Raw genomic sequence first — 17,988 nt, 5'->3', positions numbered from 1 at the left:
AATGAGAATTTATTTACATCAAATTCAATGAAAACTTTGGTATATCATTAGAGTGTCCAGTGAAATTGAAGAAGTCGTCTGGCTAAGGTCCCCTAACAAAAATACCTGAGAAAAGCAAAACTCTGTGTACAAAAAGAAGCAGAGAATTTCTTTAACTATCAAGATAAATGTCTCAGTGAGCTACTTCTTTTTCCAGATCTAGCAGAAAAAGGCTAATCTTTAAAGTCAGATATTTTGGCAACAGTGACCGTGGGCCAGTTTCTTTAATTCTCCAAGCAGGAGTAATCTTCTAAGAGTGTACAATTCAGTTTGTAGAGCACTTTACCCAATGCCTGTCCTATGTTAGGTTCAATAAATATTTTACTAAATTCCTACATTAAGCTAGCAAAAGAAACTTGATTATAGACTAGTGATTTTTAAAAACACAGGTCATGTTACACAATTAACAATTTCTTTTTAAACTTTAAAATTACAAATTGCAAAATAAAAGAATGGAGTAGATGTTGATTACCAAACATAGTAATAAAATAATGCCTCTCAGGACACCTGGCTGGTTGAGCGTCTGCCTTTGGCTCAAGTCGTGATCCCAGGGTCTGGTCGTTCATCACACTCTCTGCAAGGAGCCTTCTTCTCCCTCTGCCTATGTCTCTGCCTCTCTCTGTGTGTCTCTTGTGAATGAATGAATGAATGAATGAATGTAAAAAATCTTAAAAAATAATGCCTGGGATCCCTGGGTGGCGCAGTGGTTTAGCGCCTGCCTTTGGCCCAGGGCGCGATCCTGGAGACCCGGGATCGAATCCCACGTCAGGCTCCCGGTGCATGGAGCCTGCTTCTCCCTCTGCCTGTGTCTCTGCCTCTCTCTCTCTCTCTCTGTGACTATCATAAATAAATAAAAATTAAAAAAAAATTTAAAAAAAAATAATGCCTCTCAAAAGGTTTTCTTGTAAAGTTTGCATGAATTTGAATAAAAAAGCTCACAATAAAAGAAAAGAAAGCTGTATCCAGTGGCAGGCTTATGATATAAAATATGATGTTTTGGGCAGCCCGGGTGGCTCATCGGTTTAGCGCTGCCTTTGGCCCAGGACCTGATCCTGGAGACCCCGGATCCAGTCCCGCGGCGGGCTCCCTGCATGGAGCCTGCTTCTCCCTCTGCCTATATGTCTCTGCCTCTCTCTCTCTCTCTCTGTGTGTGTGTGTGTCTCTCATGAATAAATAAATAAAATCTTTTAAAAAAAGAAATATGATGTTTTAAGGACAAAATTTGGATATGAAAAACCTAATTTGCTTTAATTTTTAACTGCTTCATTTTGCCAGGTCATAAAGAAACATTTAGCCAGAGCCCGGCAAACCACGGGTTTAAATTCAAACCATTCATTTTTCCCCCAAAATATTCCTTGGGATTATTTCAAATTTCCAAGAAAGAGTTTATAGGATATACCTACCTTAATAAATTCTTCTGATGAATTACAGTCTAGAATTTTTCTAAGGTTATATCAGCCTTGCATCCTTGAGATAATCTAACTCGAACATGATGTATCATGATCATTTTTTACATTGTACATTGCCAGTTTTCGTTCGCTGATTTTGCATAGAATTCTTAAATCTACATTCATAAGTTAAATTGACCTGTAATTTTCCTTTCTCATACAATCCTTGTCTGGTTGTTATCAAGGTTATATTGAACTCACAATACAGTAGGGAATGGAATGTTCCTTCTTTTTTTATTTTCTCAAAGAGTTTGCAAAAGATAGAATAATCTTTGCCTTGAAAATTTGGTATGATATTCCAGTAAAATAATCTGAGATTGATGTTTTCTTGAGGGAGACATACAATTACTTTGTTAGTGTTTTTAATAGTTATTGAAGGGATCCCTGGGTGGCGCAGCGGTTTGGCGCCTGCCTTTGGCCCAGGGCGCAATCCTGGTAGACCCTGGATCGAATCCCACGTCGGGCTCCCGGTGCATGGAGCCTGCTTCTCCCTCTGCCTGTGTCTCTGCCTCTCTCTCTCTCTGTGACTATCTAAAAAAAAAAAAAAATAGTTATTGAACTATTTCTTAAGGTTCACATATTTTTCTAAATTTTCAAACTTATTAGTATAAATCAACTGAAGTATCATTTTCTTATCTTTTAAAAATTTTCTTGGATATGAAGTTGTCTTCTTTTTCCATTGTTGACATTATTTATTTGTGCCAACTTTAGTTTCCTTTATCAACCTTTCTAGAGGTTTGTCTATTTTAAGTCTTTTCAACGATCCAACTTTTGACTTCGCAGATCCTATTCATTATATCTTGTGTTTTCTAAACCACTAATTCTTTTCCTGACTTTATTCTTTCTTAAAATATTTGTTTTTCTTCTGTTCCTCTTCTAACTTTTTAGGCTTTATTTGTTATTTCTTAATGCGAACATTTAAAAGCTATATTTTTTTTCTCTAAAAAATACTTTTATTGGTCTTTTATGTTTTGATGTGGAATATTTTTATTATTTATAGTTATAAATACTTATAATACACATCTTAATTTCTCCTTTCCAAGTATATATATAAGGATTTTTTTTTGCTGGTCATTTATTGTTGACTTTTAATTTAGTTAAGTTATATCTAGTAAACATATTTTGAAAACAGTTTGAAATTTGTCAACCTTTGCTTCAAGGCCTAGATGGTAGTTAGTTTTTGTAAATGATCGTTGATAGATATCTAAGCAGGTATATCCAGCAAATCAATAGTTACAAAAGTTACCTTACCTTCTAGTGAAGGAAGACAAGAGCTAGACAAAGAGACAGGTAAAATATAGGGTATATTAGATAAGAGAGTCCTTTGCAGAAACGTGAAGCAAAATAAGGGAACAGCAGGACGAGGATGGCCTCACTGGTAAGGAATCATGTGAGCAGAGCCCTGAGCACCTGGAGGATGTCAGCCATGCTCATATCTAAGGGAAGAAGAGCCTTCCTGGGAGGAGGAGATAGCAGTCTGCTTGGTGGGTTCAAAGAACAGCACAGGTCCCAGATCCCGTGTGGCTGAAGCAGGGTTACTGAGGCAGAGAGTGGTAGAGTATGAGGTCAGGGAATGAGGGCAAGACCAGATCATTTAGGGACTTCTAGGAACACCTGAAGGATTGTATGTTTTTTCTTTTTGTTCCATTCTACCCCTCAGGTAGAGCTCTCTGAACTCTGTCACACTTGATATTCTTGTCTTTTTCCATCCCTTAAGAACAGTGGACATTTCTTATCCCCTTTTGTATCCTGAGCATCTAACACAGTGCTAGACAGAAGGGGCCTAATGTTTGTGGAATGCCAAATGATTGCTCAAAGACTTTGCTAGGGAAGAAGAGCAAAATACATAGGGGCTTAACCTACTGCATGTAAAAGAGAGATCCTAACTCACCCAGTGTCCAGTGGAGTGTGTCTGTCCTAGTCAACATATTTTATAATGACTGAGAAACAGAAAATATGACGTGAAAATATACAGTTACTCATTACAAGGCTCAGAGAAAAAAAATAAATGGCTCTAAAATGCTGATATTTACTGGTATTTCATGAGTATATTTTAAAGATTTATTTATTTATATTAGAGAGAGAGAGAAATCCCAAGTGAGTGGGGGAAAGGGCAGAGGGAGAACTTCTTCAGGCACACTCCCCACTGAGTGCAAAGTCCTACATGGGGCTTGATCTCACGACCCTGAGAGAGCCAAAAATCAAGAGTCAGAATCTTACCTGACTGAGCCTCCCAGGTGCCTCAGTCTTTCATATGTATTTAAACAAAGGTATCAAGAAAGTTAGAAGTTATTTTTTTAAATAGCTTTTTAATAATAGGGTGGCATTAGGGTGATTCATGGCAAGTGGTAGTTAAATATTACTGCAACAGATCCGGAACAAACCCCAATTTCCACATGATATATGGTTATATGCAATGCTATATGGATATTTATCAGATCTAGCAATTGTCCAGTGCTTGTTCCCTTCTATCTAGTATCCCTGCAAAAAAGAAGGAGGGAGGAGGAGGAGGAGGAGGAGGAGGAGGAGGAGGAGGAGGAGAGGCGGAGAAGAGGAGAGGAGGAGGAGGAGAAGAAGGAGAAGGAGGAGGAGAAGGGGAAGGAGGAGGAGAAGGGGAAGGAGGAGGAGAAGGAGGAGGAGAAGAGGAGGAGAGGAGGAGGAAGAGGAGGAGAAGGAGAAGGAGGAGGAGGAGAAGGAGAGGAAGAAGAAAGAGAAGGAGAAGAAGGAGAAGAGGAGGAGGGGAAAGAAAATCGACAGGCCCTAAAATTTTTTTAATTGTTGGAGAGAGGGGAGTCCAGAGTATGGCTGACAGCTATTTTAAATGAAGGACACTCGGGATCCCTGGGTGGCGCAGCGGTTTGGCGCCTGCCTTTGGCCCAGGGCGCGATCCTGGAAACCCGGGATCGAATCCCACGTCGGGCTCCCGGTGCATGGAGCCTGCTTCTCCCTCTGCCTGTGTCTCTGCCTCTCTCTCTCTCTCTCTCTCTCTCTCTCTCTCTCTCTGTGTGACTATCATAAATAAATAAATAAATAAATAAATAAATAATAAATAAAAATTAAAAAAAAATAAATGAAGGACACTCAATGGAGCATTTAATCCGTAAATCGGTCCTGTTGTGAGCCACACTGCTGCCAGAATGGTAGTGAGCTGAATGTACAGTCAGAGTCAAATTACAAAGAAAAATCTGCATTCTCTCCAGATAATGTCTTGCCGTCTCCAATAACCTCTTTCTCAACCCTCGCATCGCCATTGCAACCAGAGCGGGGTGGGGTGGGGTGGGGTGGGGGAGAAGTAGAAGGTTTCCTTGTTAGAAGTCATTTCGTCCCTTTTCAGAACTCCAGACTGTCCCACTGGGGGTTGGAGGCTGAGGGCAAATCACAAGCTGTACAATGCCCCCCTTGCAGTACCTTGGTCCCTCTCCACGTGTCCTCCCTAACCCACCTGGATACACAGGTAAAACTGGGTTTGGGCACCTGGGTGGCTCAGTCGGTTAAGCGTCTGCCTTTGGCTCAGGTCGTCGTCATGGGATCAAGTCCTGCATCAGGCTTCTTGCTCAGCGAGGAGCCTGCTCCTCCCACTGCTCCCTGTTCCGGCTCTCTCTTGCTATCTCTGCCTCTCTCTCAAATAAATAAAAGAAAATCTTTTTTTTTTTTTTTAAATGGGTTTAAGTAAGCCTCAAGGAGAATCTTGAAAGAGCAAAATTACAATGGAGCAAATTATAGCAATCAATTATATGCATTTTAATGAACCTCAGGTGATTTTTTTCCCCAGCATTACCTCCATTTACTTCCACGACTCCTCTGGGAATTACTGGCATCTTTGGCCTTCTGCAAAGAGTAGGGAAATTACAGAGCCCTACGCAGGGCGATGTTTTTCATTAACCAGAATCTGAGTAGGATAGGAAACACTAGTTAAGAATATGAGCTTTGGAGTCAACTGACCCAGCGTTGAATGTTGTCCCTTTACTGTGTGAAGAAATTTCTTAATCTGAGTTCCTAGCTTCGTTATCAGTTAATTAAGGATAATAATGCCTATTTTGTAGGGTTGTTTGAGAGTATTAAGATACATATAAAGAATGTTCTGTAGAAGGTGATGCATGCTATATTGTAAATGGTCAAGAAATGGGAGATGCTAATATTATTGTTACTATGACATTTTATTCACTCAATTAGAGGTTATTAATTTTTAATCCAGAAGTTGTACTGATTGTACTCTAAATTTGTGACCACAAATCTCAAATGGTTTAAAACACTATCAGACCATTCCAACTCATTTCCAACTCATAATTAATGCTAAATTCACTACCCCCTTCCAAGTTAGCTATTTCATAACATCCTCTCTTCTCAAATCTCTAGTCTCTCTCTCTCTCTCTCTCTCTCACACACACACACACACACACACACTCACACCCAGCTGGTACTCATACTCAGACCTTAGATCATAGAGACAACAGGGCAATTGATGAGGACTGCTCTCCTTCCCACTACGAAATCCACTCACTTGCCTACATCCCTGTTCATGGACTTTGCCTTCCTTCCTTTTTCAGTAGAAGAAATGTCCCTGCTCCTCAGGCTCCCCATCCCCTAAGCTTGGCGCACATTCTCTCTAGTCTTCCCAAGGACCTCACTCTTGTCTTGTATGTTGGCTATGTCTTCTCTCACAGGATTCCAATCCTGCTGTGACCCGTGGCTCTGGCAGGCCCTCCGTCCTTCTCTAGTTACATTATCCCCCTGAATGATTTCTCCCAGCCCCAGACCTTTAAATATCACCTGTTCTTTAATGACTCATCACAGTACATATTGCCAATATCCATGTTATTGCTCAGGTCCCAAACCCAGAAGCCCACATCCAATCTGTCCGCAAGCCCTGTCCAGCTCACTGGCAATCTCCAAATGCATCTTAAGGCTAGTTACCTTTTCGCAACCTCCATTGCTACCATGTGATCAAACCACCATCATTTCTCTCTTGATCAGGGTTTCTCAACCTTGGCACTGGTGACACTTTGATCAGATAATTCTTTGTCATGAGGGGCTGTGCACGGTAGGTCTTTTAATAGCATCTCTGACCTCTAGCCACTACATGCCCCACTCCATAGTTGTAACAACCAAAAATCTCTTCCAACTGTGACAAGTGTCCCCTGGGGAAGCCAGGGGTGCAAAAACACTCTCGACTGAGAACCACTGGTCTAGATCATTGCCAGCAATCTCTGCATTGGTCTCCTCACTTCACCATCGCCCTTCTAAAATCTGCACCCCAGATTGATCTTATTAAGGACATAAATCATAACATCTCCAGCCCCAGCTTAAACATTTCAGTGGCGTCCTTTGCTCTTAGAGCACAGTTCAAGCTTCTGACATTCTTTCCTTCTACTCTCATCATCTGTCACTGCCTTACACTCACTCTGGCATTCTTGCTGTCTCAGACTTGCCAGGCTTCTTCCCATTTCAGGGTCTGTGCTTCAAATGTTTCCCTCTGTTTGAAATTCTTCTCTTTCCACAGATCATGCAAAGTTACATTTCATCATTCAAGCAGCACCTCAAATGTCTCCCTCCAGCTTTCCCTGAACCCCCAGCCAAAGAAGTCCCCTAAAGCTGCTCTCCATCAATTACTCTATCTTCTTTTTCAGCACTAAAACTCTATTTTTATTTTTTTGTTTGGTTTTTACTTACTTATTGTCTGCCTGCTAAAATGCCAACTCCACGAGAGGAGAGGATTTATGTCTCGTTCACAACTGTATCCTTTTCAACAAATTATTGAAAAGTCCAGAATAAGCTTTTGGAAATTATTAACTCACAATGGTTGGCTAATTGGCTGAGTATGTGATCTTCCTACCGGTTTTGGAGCTGCAGCTAGAAACGTGAATAATGAGATGTGGCTTCTGCCCTCAAGGAGCTTGGTCCAGTCGAGGCTTCAGAGAAGGGAAAACGTAATAACAATACAAAATGGTAAGCACTATAATGGAGAAGCCTGGGGGCTGTAACAGTATTGAGGGCAGAGGCCCCTAACTCAGACCTGGGGCAGCCAGACACTTCCTAGTAAGCGTGGCATGAATGAGTGAGTCAAGAGGGGTAAGCTGGAGTTAGCTGAGTGAGTAGGTGTTAGGGGCTGAATTGTGTCCCCTCCCCAATTCATGTGGTAAAGTCCTACCCCCCAGTACCTCAGAATGTGACTCATTTTGGAGATAGGGCCTTTGAAGAGGTGATTAAGTTAAAATGAGGCCTTTAGGGTGGCCTGAATCCACTCTGACTAGTGTTATAGGGAAGAAGTTTAGACACACGGAGAGACCATGTGAGGGATGCACAGAGGAGGCGGACATCTGCAAGCTGAGGAGAGAAGCCTCAGAAGAAGCAACCCTGTTGACACCTTGAATCTCAGACTTCTAGCTTCTGGAACTGTGAGAAAATAAGTTTCTGTTGTTGAAGCCACCCAGTGTATGGTAGTTTGTTAAGGCAGCCTGAGCAGACTAGCACAGTGGGGTAGGAGAGGGAAGTGTGCTGAAGGAATGAAAGGCAGCTGAGTGTAGAGTGCTAAGGTGGGTGGTGGCAAGAGAAGAAGCTGGAGAGATAAGCAAGGGTGAACTCATGAAGCCTATAGAGGAGTTTTAGCACTGTGGTGAAGGGTCTCAGGAACGTTGCAAAACTACAGGCGGGAGGCTAAGGTGATCAGATTTGCCTGTGAGAGAAAGAACTTCAGTGGCACCAGCATGAATAGGTTTCAGGAAGGCAATCCCAGAGACCCTGAAGGAAACAAAGAGGCCTACAGCTTTGGAGTCAAACAGACCAATGCTTTGATCCTGACTCTGCTATTTAAAAGCCCAATGAGGGGATCCCTGTGTGTCTCAGCAGTTTAGCACCTGCCTTTGGCCCAGGGCGCGGTCCTGGAGTCCTGGGATCGAGTCCCGAGTTGGGCTCCCAGCATGGAGCCTGCTGCTCCCTCTGCCTATGTCTCTGCCTCTCTCTCTCTCTCTCTCTATCATAAATAAATTTTTAAAAATCTTAAAAAAAAAAAAGCCCGATGACCTTGGGCTAGTTCTTGCCCTCTTTAGCTTCTACTTCCCCATTTGTTAATTTAGGCATAATAATTTTTACCCCATGGGGTGATTTGAGGATTAAATAAAACAGCATATGTAAAACAATTGGCATAGTACCTGATACATGGTAAGCAATGGTTGGTAGCTATTAAAATGTCTAAGGCAGTTATAGTAGACCTGGAAAAAAATGGACAAGTTTGAGAGATCTTAAGATAGATAAGATAATCTGGAAATTTTGGCAATTAATTTTATGTCTGGGAGTAAGGGAAAAGATGAAATCGAAAAGAGTTTCCAGACTTTTGACTGGGGAGGCTTTGTATTTCCATGTCAATTCACCCAAATAGGGAACATAGGGAGATGAAGCAGGGAGGAAATGAGGATGAATTTTAATTTTGGATACATAGTGTTCAAGGGATCCCTGGTATATTTAAGAAGAGTTGTGTCATAGATAGTTGGATATAGGATCTTAGGTTCAGGAAAGAGGTGTGGCCTAAAGACGTAGACTAGATCAATGAGACTATCCAGACTAAGTATGCAGAGTGAGAAGAGGAGCAGAAGGTAGGTAGAACCCAGGACATAGCCCAGGCAGGAGAGGAGATAGGGTTGGAGGTTGGAAATAAAGCCAGGGAAATGAGAAAAATAGAGATAAGCCAAAAGAGAAAAGAAGTTTGAAAAGACAGCAGTCAACAGAAATGTCCCTGCAGTCAACAGTACAAAAGCCAAAGAGAAATCAAGCGAGGTAAGGATCAAGACATACCCTAAGGAGTGGGTAATGTCTAGACATCAGGCAGGACTTGGGAAAGGATGGTTTCATGGAGCAATAGGGGTACAACCCTACTGTAATGGGGCAGAGTAAATGAGAGCTGAAAAAGTGAATACTGTGAACTTCATGAAGGAAAAGAGAGAAGACTACCTGTCAAAGGAAAACCTTTTTACTCCTTCAGACTTCATAACTGAAATTTCCGCCATTTTAACTTCCTTTGACCCAGGGGTTCCTAGCCTTGGGTCCATAGGCTGCTTCAGGTGGTTTATGAATAGAATTTAAGAGGTCTCTGTATTTAGATAGGAGGAAAAAGTACAACTTTGATTTCGCTAGCCTGAAATTTAGCATTTTCATCAGTTATGAATGTAGGCAAAAACTACAAAAGATTAGCACTACCTGTGACTGTCAAAAACATATTTTCATATCATATTACGGGTGTCACAGATTTCTCAAAATATCACTTACACTCATCACTTTTATGAAATTATGGTAGTTATCAAATCTACTGCTAGATCTCATTAACAAACCATTTAAACATATTTTGAAAACTGTATTTAAATGTAATTAGTTTTCTTTGTAATCTTACGTATTTTACTTTGTTTTTTATAAACATGATTCTGAGAAGGTGTCCTTAGGCTTCCCTAGATGTTAAAAGGGTCTTTGGCACAAAAAGGTTAAGACTTCCTGCTAGTCCATTATGTAGTCATGTACTGACTCCGTCATCACCAACTTTTGGTTTCTATGTGGTGCTGCTCTTATTTTGTTTGATACGTTACAATTATCCCAAATGTTCCCCCAGGCAAGATAGCCATGTGTCTCTCTGCACTTTTCTGTAGATCTGATCACCTGCCAGTCTTTTGTCTTTTCACCTGGTCATCAAAAAACCTCTTGTTTTGGAGAAGGTAAAATTAGTTCGGGCGGCCAGGGTGGCTCAGCAGTTTAGTGCTGCCTTTAGCCCAGGGCCTGATCCTGGAGACCTGGGATCGAGTCCCACGTTGGGCTCCCTGCATGGAGGCTGCTTCTCTCTCTGCCTGTGTCTCTGCCTCTCTATGTGTGTGTCTCTCATTAATAAAACCTTTTAAAAAAAAATTGGCTCAAGTATGTGTTCACTTGTTCACTTGCCATTGACAAACATTACTGAGCACAAGGTACTATGCTACCACTTGAGGGTGCAGCAGGTACCTCCAAGAGGTATTTATAGGAATTTATAGGAATTTATAGTTTGGGGAGTGGTCAAAAAAGAGGAGAGGCAGACTGAGGTACAAAGAGTTACTAGACAATGTGGAAGTTGCTTCATTAGGATATATAGAGGTTTATGGTACATGAGTTGCCAGGGGAAGACTTCATGCAGGAGGTGACATTGAAAGTAAAGAAAATGCCATTAAAGGGCTGAATTTGCTGAGACTGGATAAGTAATGTTCATGAGCCATTAACTCAGTTTTCTAAAAATCTTGGACCATTAAACATAATGGAGTAAAAGACATTTGCATCTTGGTGTATAGATTTGATAACCATATTTGATCGGCGCTGAGAACAAAAATTGAGGAAAGAAGTGAATATTTAGGATATTTTCTTCCCTCTATGCATTTGTACAGAGAAATAATATTCATAATCACCACAGATGAAAATATTAGGGAAACATTAACTTGAAAAGCATTTTGATATGAAGAATTGTCAGTTTTTCCTAGATGAGTGCATGACACCTGCTGGCCAAATTATATAATTTTTCTCTCCAAAGGAATGGTGAGTAAGAAAGCTAATTAATTTTAATTAACTCTGTTTCTCTACCAAAGGAATTACATATTAGACTCAGGCTTTCCTTTAATGATCAGCAAGGGGGAGGTTTTTCTGAATGGTAAATGTGGTCCTTGTTTTGTTTATCTAGCTTAAAAAGATCAAGAAGTTCAAAGAATTTAAATATTTAATGCAATTCTTTAACAGTGAGTTAACTAAGATTTGGAGAGAAGTCAGGCCTCACTCAAGGTCACATGCTAGTGGATTGGCCATTTGATACTAGAGCCCTTGTTTCTGTTCTCCATTCCCAGAATAGTCAAGATATTCCAGGGCAAGGGTTTAGGTTAACTTCTCTTCTATCTCTCATTATTGGACTCCGTTTTTCATAAGTTTTACTGCCAATGACATTACTAATATTTTGTATGAGTCTTTTATTTCTTCTTCTTGGCTAATTGCTGTGATTAGGACTTCCCAATACTACGTTGAATAAAAGTGAGGAGAGTGGGCATCCTTTTCTTATTCCTGATCTTGGAGAAAAAGCTTTAAACCTTTCACATAAATAAATAAATAAATAAATAAATTAATTAATTAATTAATTAATTAATAATAAACCTTTCACCAATGAGTATGATGTTAGCTGTGGCCTTGTCATTTATGTCCTTTTTCATGCTGAGGTACACTCCCTACATATGCACTTTGTTGAGAGTTTTTATCATAAATGGATGTTCAATTTTGTCAAATGTTTACTTTTTTTGAAAAAAAAAAAAAAAGCCTGGTTTATTGAGGCAAACTTTACATGAAATAAAACTCACCAATTTTAAGGGTATGATTTAATGAATTTTGATATATTTAGTCACATCACCACCACCACCACACACAAGATCTAGAATGTTCCTATCAGGCCCCAAATTTCCTTCATGCCATTTGTACAGTCAAATCCCCCCTCCTACCCCCAGGCCTCAGTAAGCACTGGTCAATTTTTTTCTACGGTTTTGCCTTTTCCAGAATGTCATATACATGGAATCTTTTGTGTCTCTCTTCTTTTACTTGGTTTAACTGATTTGAGATTCAGTCTTTTTTTATTTTTTTATTTTTTTTATTTTTATTTTTATTTTTTTTGAGATTCAGTCTTGTTGCTGCATGTATCAGAAGTCTGTTCCTTTTTATTGCTGAAAAGCATTCTAATGTATGGATAAACCAAATTATGTTTATTCTTTCACTAGTTGTTGGAAATTTAAATTGTTTTTTGCCTTTGATGGTTATGAATAAAGTTGCAGTACACATTTGTCTACAGGCCTTTGTGTGGATATAAATTTTCATATCTCTTGGGTAAATACCCAGGCATGGAATTGTTAGCTTACATGGTAAGTGCATATTTAACTTTATAAGAAACTGGCTTTGGCTTTTGTAAAAGAAGCTTACACATATTTCTTTATTCTATCCCTATTTTAGACTAATTGTAATTGTGTCCCATATCATTGTTGTAGAACCCTTTTGTGCAAAATATAGCTTTAACTCCAAGTATGACGAGAAAGCAACAATGAAAGGCTATTTCATGAGTCTTTTTAATACAAGCTCATGAAACAATACAAGCTCATGAAACAGTATTTTTAGCAGTGTATTTAGAGCCTGTATTAAAGAGGAGCCTGTATTAAAGAGGAGCCTGTATTAAAGAGGCTTGTGAAATAGTATTTTTAGAGATAAGAGTATTGCTTTAAGAGAAGAGTAAAACCTTGGAATTAGCTGCAGTCTGTCACTTTGATTTGCTGTGCAACCTTTATTTATTAGGCAAATTACCTACCCTCCCTGAATGTCAGTTACTAAACCCTCAAATGCGGGTGAGGCAGGTGTCTACACTGTAGGATTGTCACAAAAACTACATGGGATAATGGAAGTGAGTGCTCCTCACATGATAGGTGCTGCTGTTACTGCCATTAGATTAACAACTTTTGCTAAAAGCTCAAGTCTACATTCTACAAAACAAATGGTATCACACTCTAGATATTTTAGGATTCATTAGGAATTAATGTGTTTCTTCAGGGGTTGTAAATATGTCACACAGAGACAAATGAGTCTCGTTTGGCTCTAGCGTCTACGATGTGTGAGTTTAAAAACTACTGTTCTTATGCTTTACCACAGATTAGCATTTTGTACTAAATTACAATCATGTTTTTTATAGGTCACTGAGAAATGCTATTGTCACATAAATTATGATGAGAATACCAATTTGTTACAACTTATGTAATATGATTTACCTAGGCCAGGGCCCACTTAGCTTAGTAACTTCTGAGGGTCAGATAGTATTCTAGAGCTCCACTGAAGAAGATACTCTCAATCAAACACATTGACTGTCGGTTTCTAACTTTGCTATTTTAAGACACTTTTCATTTAGTATACTGGCAGGTATTTGAGTTGCTAAAAATGTTAATTAGGTTGCACTGACATCTGCTGGTCACACAGTAAATTCCATAAAAATAGTGTTTCATAAATGTCAATAGAATCTAATCATTTCATTTAGACTTAATTTTTTTATTTGATTTTTTAAAAGATTTTATTTATTTATTCATGAGACAGATAGAGACAAGTAGAGACATAGGCAGAAGGAGATCCCTGGACCCCAGGATCATGCCCTGAGCCCAAGGTAGACGCTCAACCACTGAGCCACTCAGGTGCCCCTTATTTGATTTTTTAAAGGTTGAGTTTTCTTTTTTTTTTCTTTTTCTTTTTTTTTTTTTTTAAAGGTTGAGTTTTCAAAACTTGTATCTGCATTTGGGTTTATCAAATTGGGGCCTGTACCCGATCATATCTGATTCAGAGTTCTATTTGATTCAAGTGGCTTGTTACCCTGTTGCATAACTCTGGGATCTTCATAAAGGCCAGGGCACAAGAAGCTTGGTGGAGAAGTAACATACCTTTTCAATAAATCGCAATCTCTTCCAGTCAGTGTTTACCACTGACTGATGGCATAGTCTTCTTTGTCTTCATCATTGTCACATCATAGTCATTATGTCTTCTGGTTCAAAAACAATATGACAGTAGTGATGTGTATTAATTGAATTCATATTAAATTCATATGCACTTTGAGTAAAGGACTTCTGGGGAGATAGGCTGAGGGTGTAGGGAAGATAGTAAGGTCCAACAGACCTAGACTCTAAGGAATTATTTTTTTCTTGTTAGGAAGTATAACCTGGTTCCTTTATTTATATTTAAGATTGATTTATTTGAGAGAGAGAGAGAGAAAGAGAAAGAGAGAGAGCATGTGAAACTGGGCAGGAGCAGAGGGATCTTAAGTAGACTTCCCACTTAGCATGGAGTCCAATGTGAGGCTTGATCGCACAACCCTGAGACCATGACCTGAGTGGAAACCAAGAGTCAGATGCTCAAATGACTGAGCCACCCAGGTGCTCCTAACCTGGTTCTTTTAAAACCTACCAATTCGACAGTGATGTTGCATCAACAAATTTTACAGCAGGAGAGAAATTTACGGATCATTTAGTTCATTCCTCTTTTGTAGATGTGAAAACTAAGACCCAGATAAATTTACATAACCTAAATCATTACTTAGCTTATATGAGAAAAATGTTTCCTAATTCTCCCACTGCAGTATTCTTTCCTATATAAATTGTCTTCACTAGCTGTTTATTACTTAAACCAAAAATACTTGAACACTCAAATATGATCATTTGAGAATTTATATTTAGCTTACATTAACTCAATCATCCTGACTTTCTCTAACTAGAGATGTGTTATTAAAATATACACTGTATTATGTAATATTGCTCAGTAATGATTCAGAAATAGGTGTCTATCCATAGGTCCTCCCCAGAACCTGAAGATCCATTTCTTCAGATGTGAAAATAAAGACATGCGGATCGGGGTGGGTTGGGGGGAAGGCAGGAATAAATCCTAATCAGGGCCAGAAAAATTTCTGGCTCTTTGATCAGATTTGGGGTAACAATTATGCACCAGATGTCTTATCAGTAATATATGCACATTTCCTGCCCCCCTAGTTTTCTGTCCCAATAGGCACTGTTATATGGGATAAAACTTGAAAATGCAACTTGCATTGTGATAAAGTATGCACTCTATAGATAAATTACCAATTAAATAAACTATAATATAATGTCAAGCACATTTTTCCTCAACTTCAGCACTACTGACATTTTGAGATGCTTAATTCTTTGTGTTGTGGGGCTGCTGCATCAAGTCAGTAGCATGCCCCCCTTTTTTTTTTTTAAAGATTTTTATTTATTTATGAGAGACACAGAAAGTCAGAGGCAGAGACACAGGCAGAGGGAGAAGCAGGCTCCATGCAGGGAGCTCAATGTGGGATTCGATCCCGGGTCTCCAGGATCATGCCCTGAGCCAAAAGCAGACGCACTTAACCACTGAGCAACCCAGGTATCCCGCATACCCCCAATTATAACAGCCAAAATGTCTCCAGACATTGCTGTGTGACCCCTGGGGGGAGGGTGATAAAAATCAGCCCAACTTAAGGACCACTGCTATAAATTAAAGCTCCTTCCCTCAGGTTTATTTTGTTTTTTAACTACGTAAAATATTCTGATCAAGAATTTGATTTTTTTAAAGATTTATTTATTTATTTATTTATTTATTTATTTATTCCTTCATGAGACACACACACACAGAGAGGCAGAGACATAGGAGAAGCAGGCTCCAAGCAGGAAGCCTGATTTGGGACTCGATCCTGGGACTCCAGGATCATGCCCTGGGCCAAAGGCAGATGCTCAACCGCTGAGCCACCCAGGCATCCCAAGATTCTTTTTTTAAAATAAAGTATTGTCATATAAAAAGAGAAGCCTCGAGTCATTTCTAGTTTAGATAAATACTTCATTTGAATATTCCATTCTGAGCCAGAGTTAATAAAGTGAGTTCCTTAAATTGTTTTCAGTACTTGCATATTCATTCTTGCTTCTTTTTATGCTCCAAGGTATAATTTTGACACAGCTACTAACTCACGACCAAGTTTCTTTAACTCTTGGCCAAGCTGCTCTTTCTTTATCTGTAACAGCTTTGGAAAAATTTGTGTGCTTTTCTAATGCTACAAAGTTTTCTCTACACTTTATGCCCTTTGAACCAAAAGCAATCAGGGAAATTTTAGGGCAGGTATTTTCATCCCCATTCTCCAGATAAGGAAATTAAGTAGAGCCATGACTCAGTGCATGTTTCCAATGTATCAAATGTTCTTTTTTATTTCTTTTATATTTTTAGGTATTGAGAGAGCCTTCATGAAAGAAGAAAAGGAGTGATGGAAGTCAGGAGAAAAGGAGTAGAGAGAGCGAAGTTGGGAGAACCCTAACAGAGCAACAATCACTGGTTTATGAAATAGCCGTGGGGTAAGGAATGACTTCTCACCATTGAAGCACTAGCAGCCAGTGAAATTTGGCACCTCCCCAACCCTCCTCCATATCATGATCCTCCACTCCATCCTCCCCTGCCCATTCCCTCTACGTCCTGCCCTTCCCTGCATTTGAGAGCACAGCTTGCATACACACCTTTGGGTCAAAGCCTTGGGTCCTTCCAAGAGGAACAAATATGAGGGTTTTTTTTTTTTTTTTAAAGATTTATTTATTTGAGGGGAGGAGGGGCAGAGGGAGAGAATCCCAAGCATACTGTGCTGAGCATGGAGCCCCACGTGGGGCTCAATCCCATAACCCATAAGATCATGACCTGAGCAGAAACCAAGAGTTGGATGCTTAACTGACAGCCACCCAAGTGCCTCCCCCATTTTTTTTTTTTTTTTTTTTGCTGGATCAAGCAAAGGGTCAGCAACTCATTGCCTACACTTCAAGCCTGGGAACAAAGAGTTTCTAGAAGCACTTCAGAAGCTTCCTAAAACTTACACTGCCTTTGAATGTTTTGACAGTTGGGCTGCCTGTTTTTCAGCCTTCTTAACAGAGTTAACATAACCAAATCCTTCCAAATCCTGCGACCTTCGAGTATTTTGCACAGGGAAAAAAGAAAGAAAACCTTTAAAGAATATGCAAAGTTGGGAAGTCCGATGGAAAATAAGTGTCTTCAGATGTGATATGAATAGTGCAGCTATGGCAATGTTTCTAGACGCATATAGCAATATGTATCAAAAACCCCCAAAACACACATACTACTAGATAGGTCCAGGTATTGAAATTCTTGGCCTTATTATAAAGGAATCATTATAGATGTGCTCAAAGGCAAGGGCACTTACTCAAATGTTGTCCTAATAGTAAGAAATCAAACAAAATGGTAATATGATTGATTATATAGTTTATCTATCCAATGAAATACCAAATTAATCGTGCTATTAAAATATATGACTAGGAAAGTCAGAAGAAATAGACACAAATATGCTTAGCCATTGTTAATGTGGCGGTGTGCTTTTCATTTCTTCTTTATGCCATTCTGAATAATCCAAAATTGCTAGAATGAGTATGTAGGGTTTTAAGAATAAAGGGCATTTGAAATTTTATTTTTTTTAAGATTTTATTTATTTATTGAGAGACAGAGGGGGGTGGGAAGAGGGACAGGCAGAGGGAGAAGCAGTCTCCATGCAGGGAGCCGGACGTGAAACTCGATCCCAGGACTCCAGGATCACACCCTGGGCTGAAGGCAGGTGCTAAACCACTGAGCTACCCAGGGATCCCCTGGCATTTGAAATTTTAAAAAATGACATGAAAATTGCCATAGTTCGCAGCGGTTTGGCGCCTGCCTTTGGCCCGGGGCACGATCCTGGAGACCCGGGATCGAATCCCATGTCGGGCTCCCGGTGCATGGAGCCTGCTTCTCCCTCTGCCTGTGTCTCTGCCTCTCTCTCTCTCTGTGACTATCATAAATAAATAAAAATTTAAAAAAAAAAAAAAAAAAAAAAGAAAATTGCCATAGTTCTCTGTCCATTGTTATATAGGAATAATTCATTGAATATCCACATGGTGGGCCCAGGGGTTTTCTAATACTTAGGTGGCGAGTTACAGAA

This window comes from Canis lupus, chromosome 6, assembly GCF_003254725.2.
Source record: "Canis lupus dingo isolate Sandy chromosome 6, ASM325472v2, whole genome shotgun sequence".
Classification (NCBI taxonomy): Eukaryota; Metazoa; Chordata; class Mammalia; order Carnivora; family Canidae; genus Canis; species Canis lupus.
The sequence above is the reverse complement of the archived record's forward strand: the minus strand, read 5'-3'. Positions refer to the sequence as shown.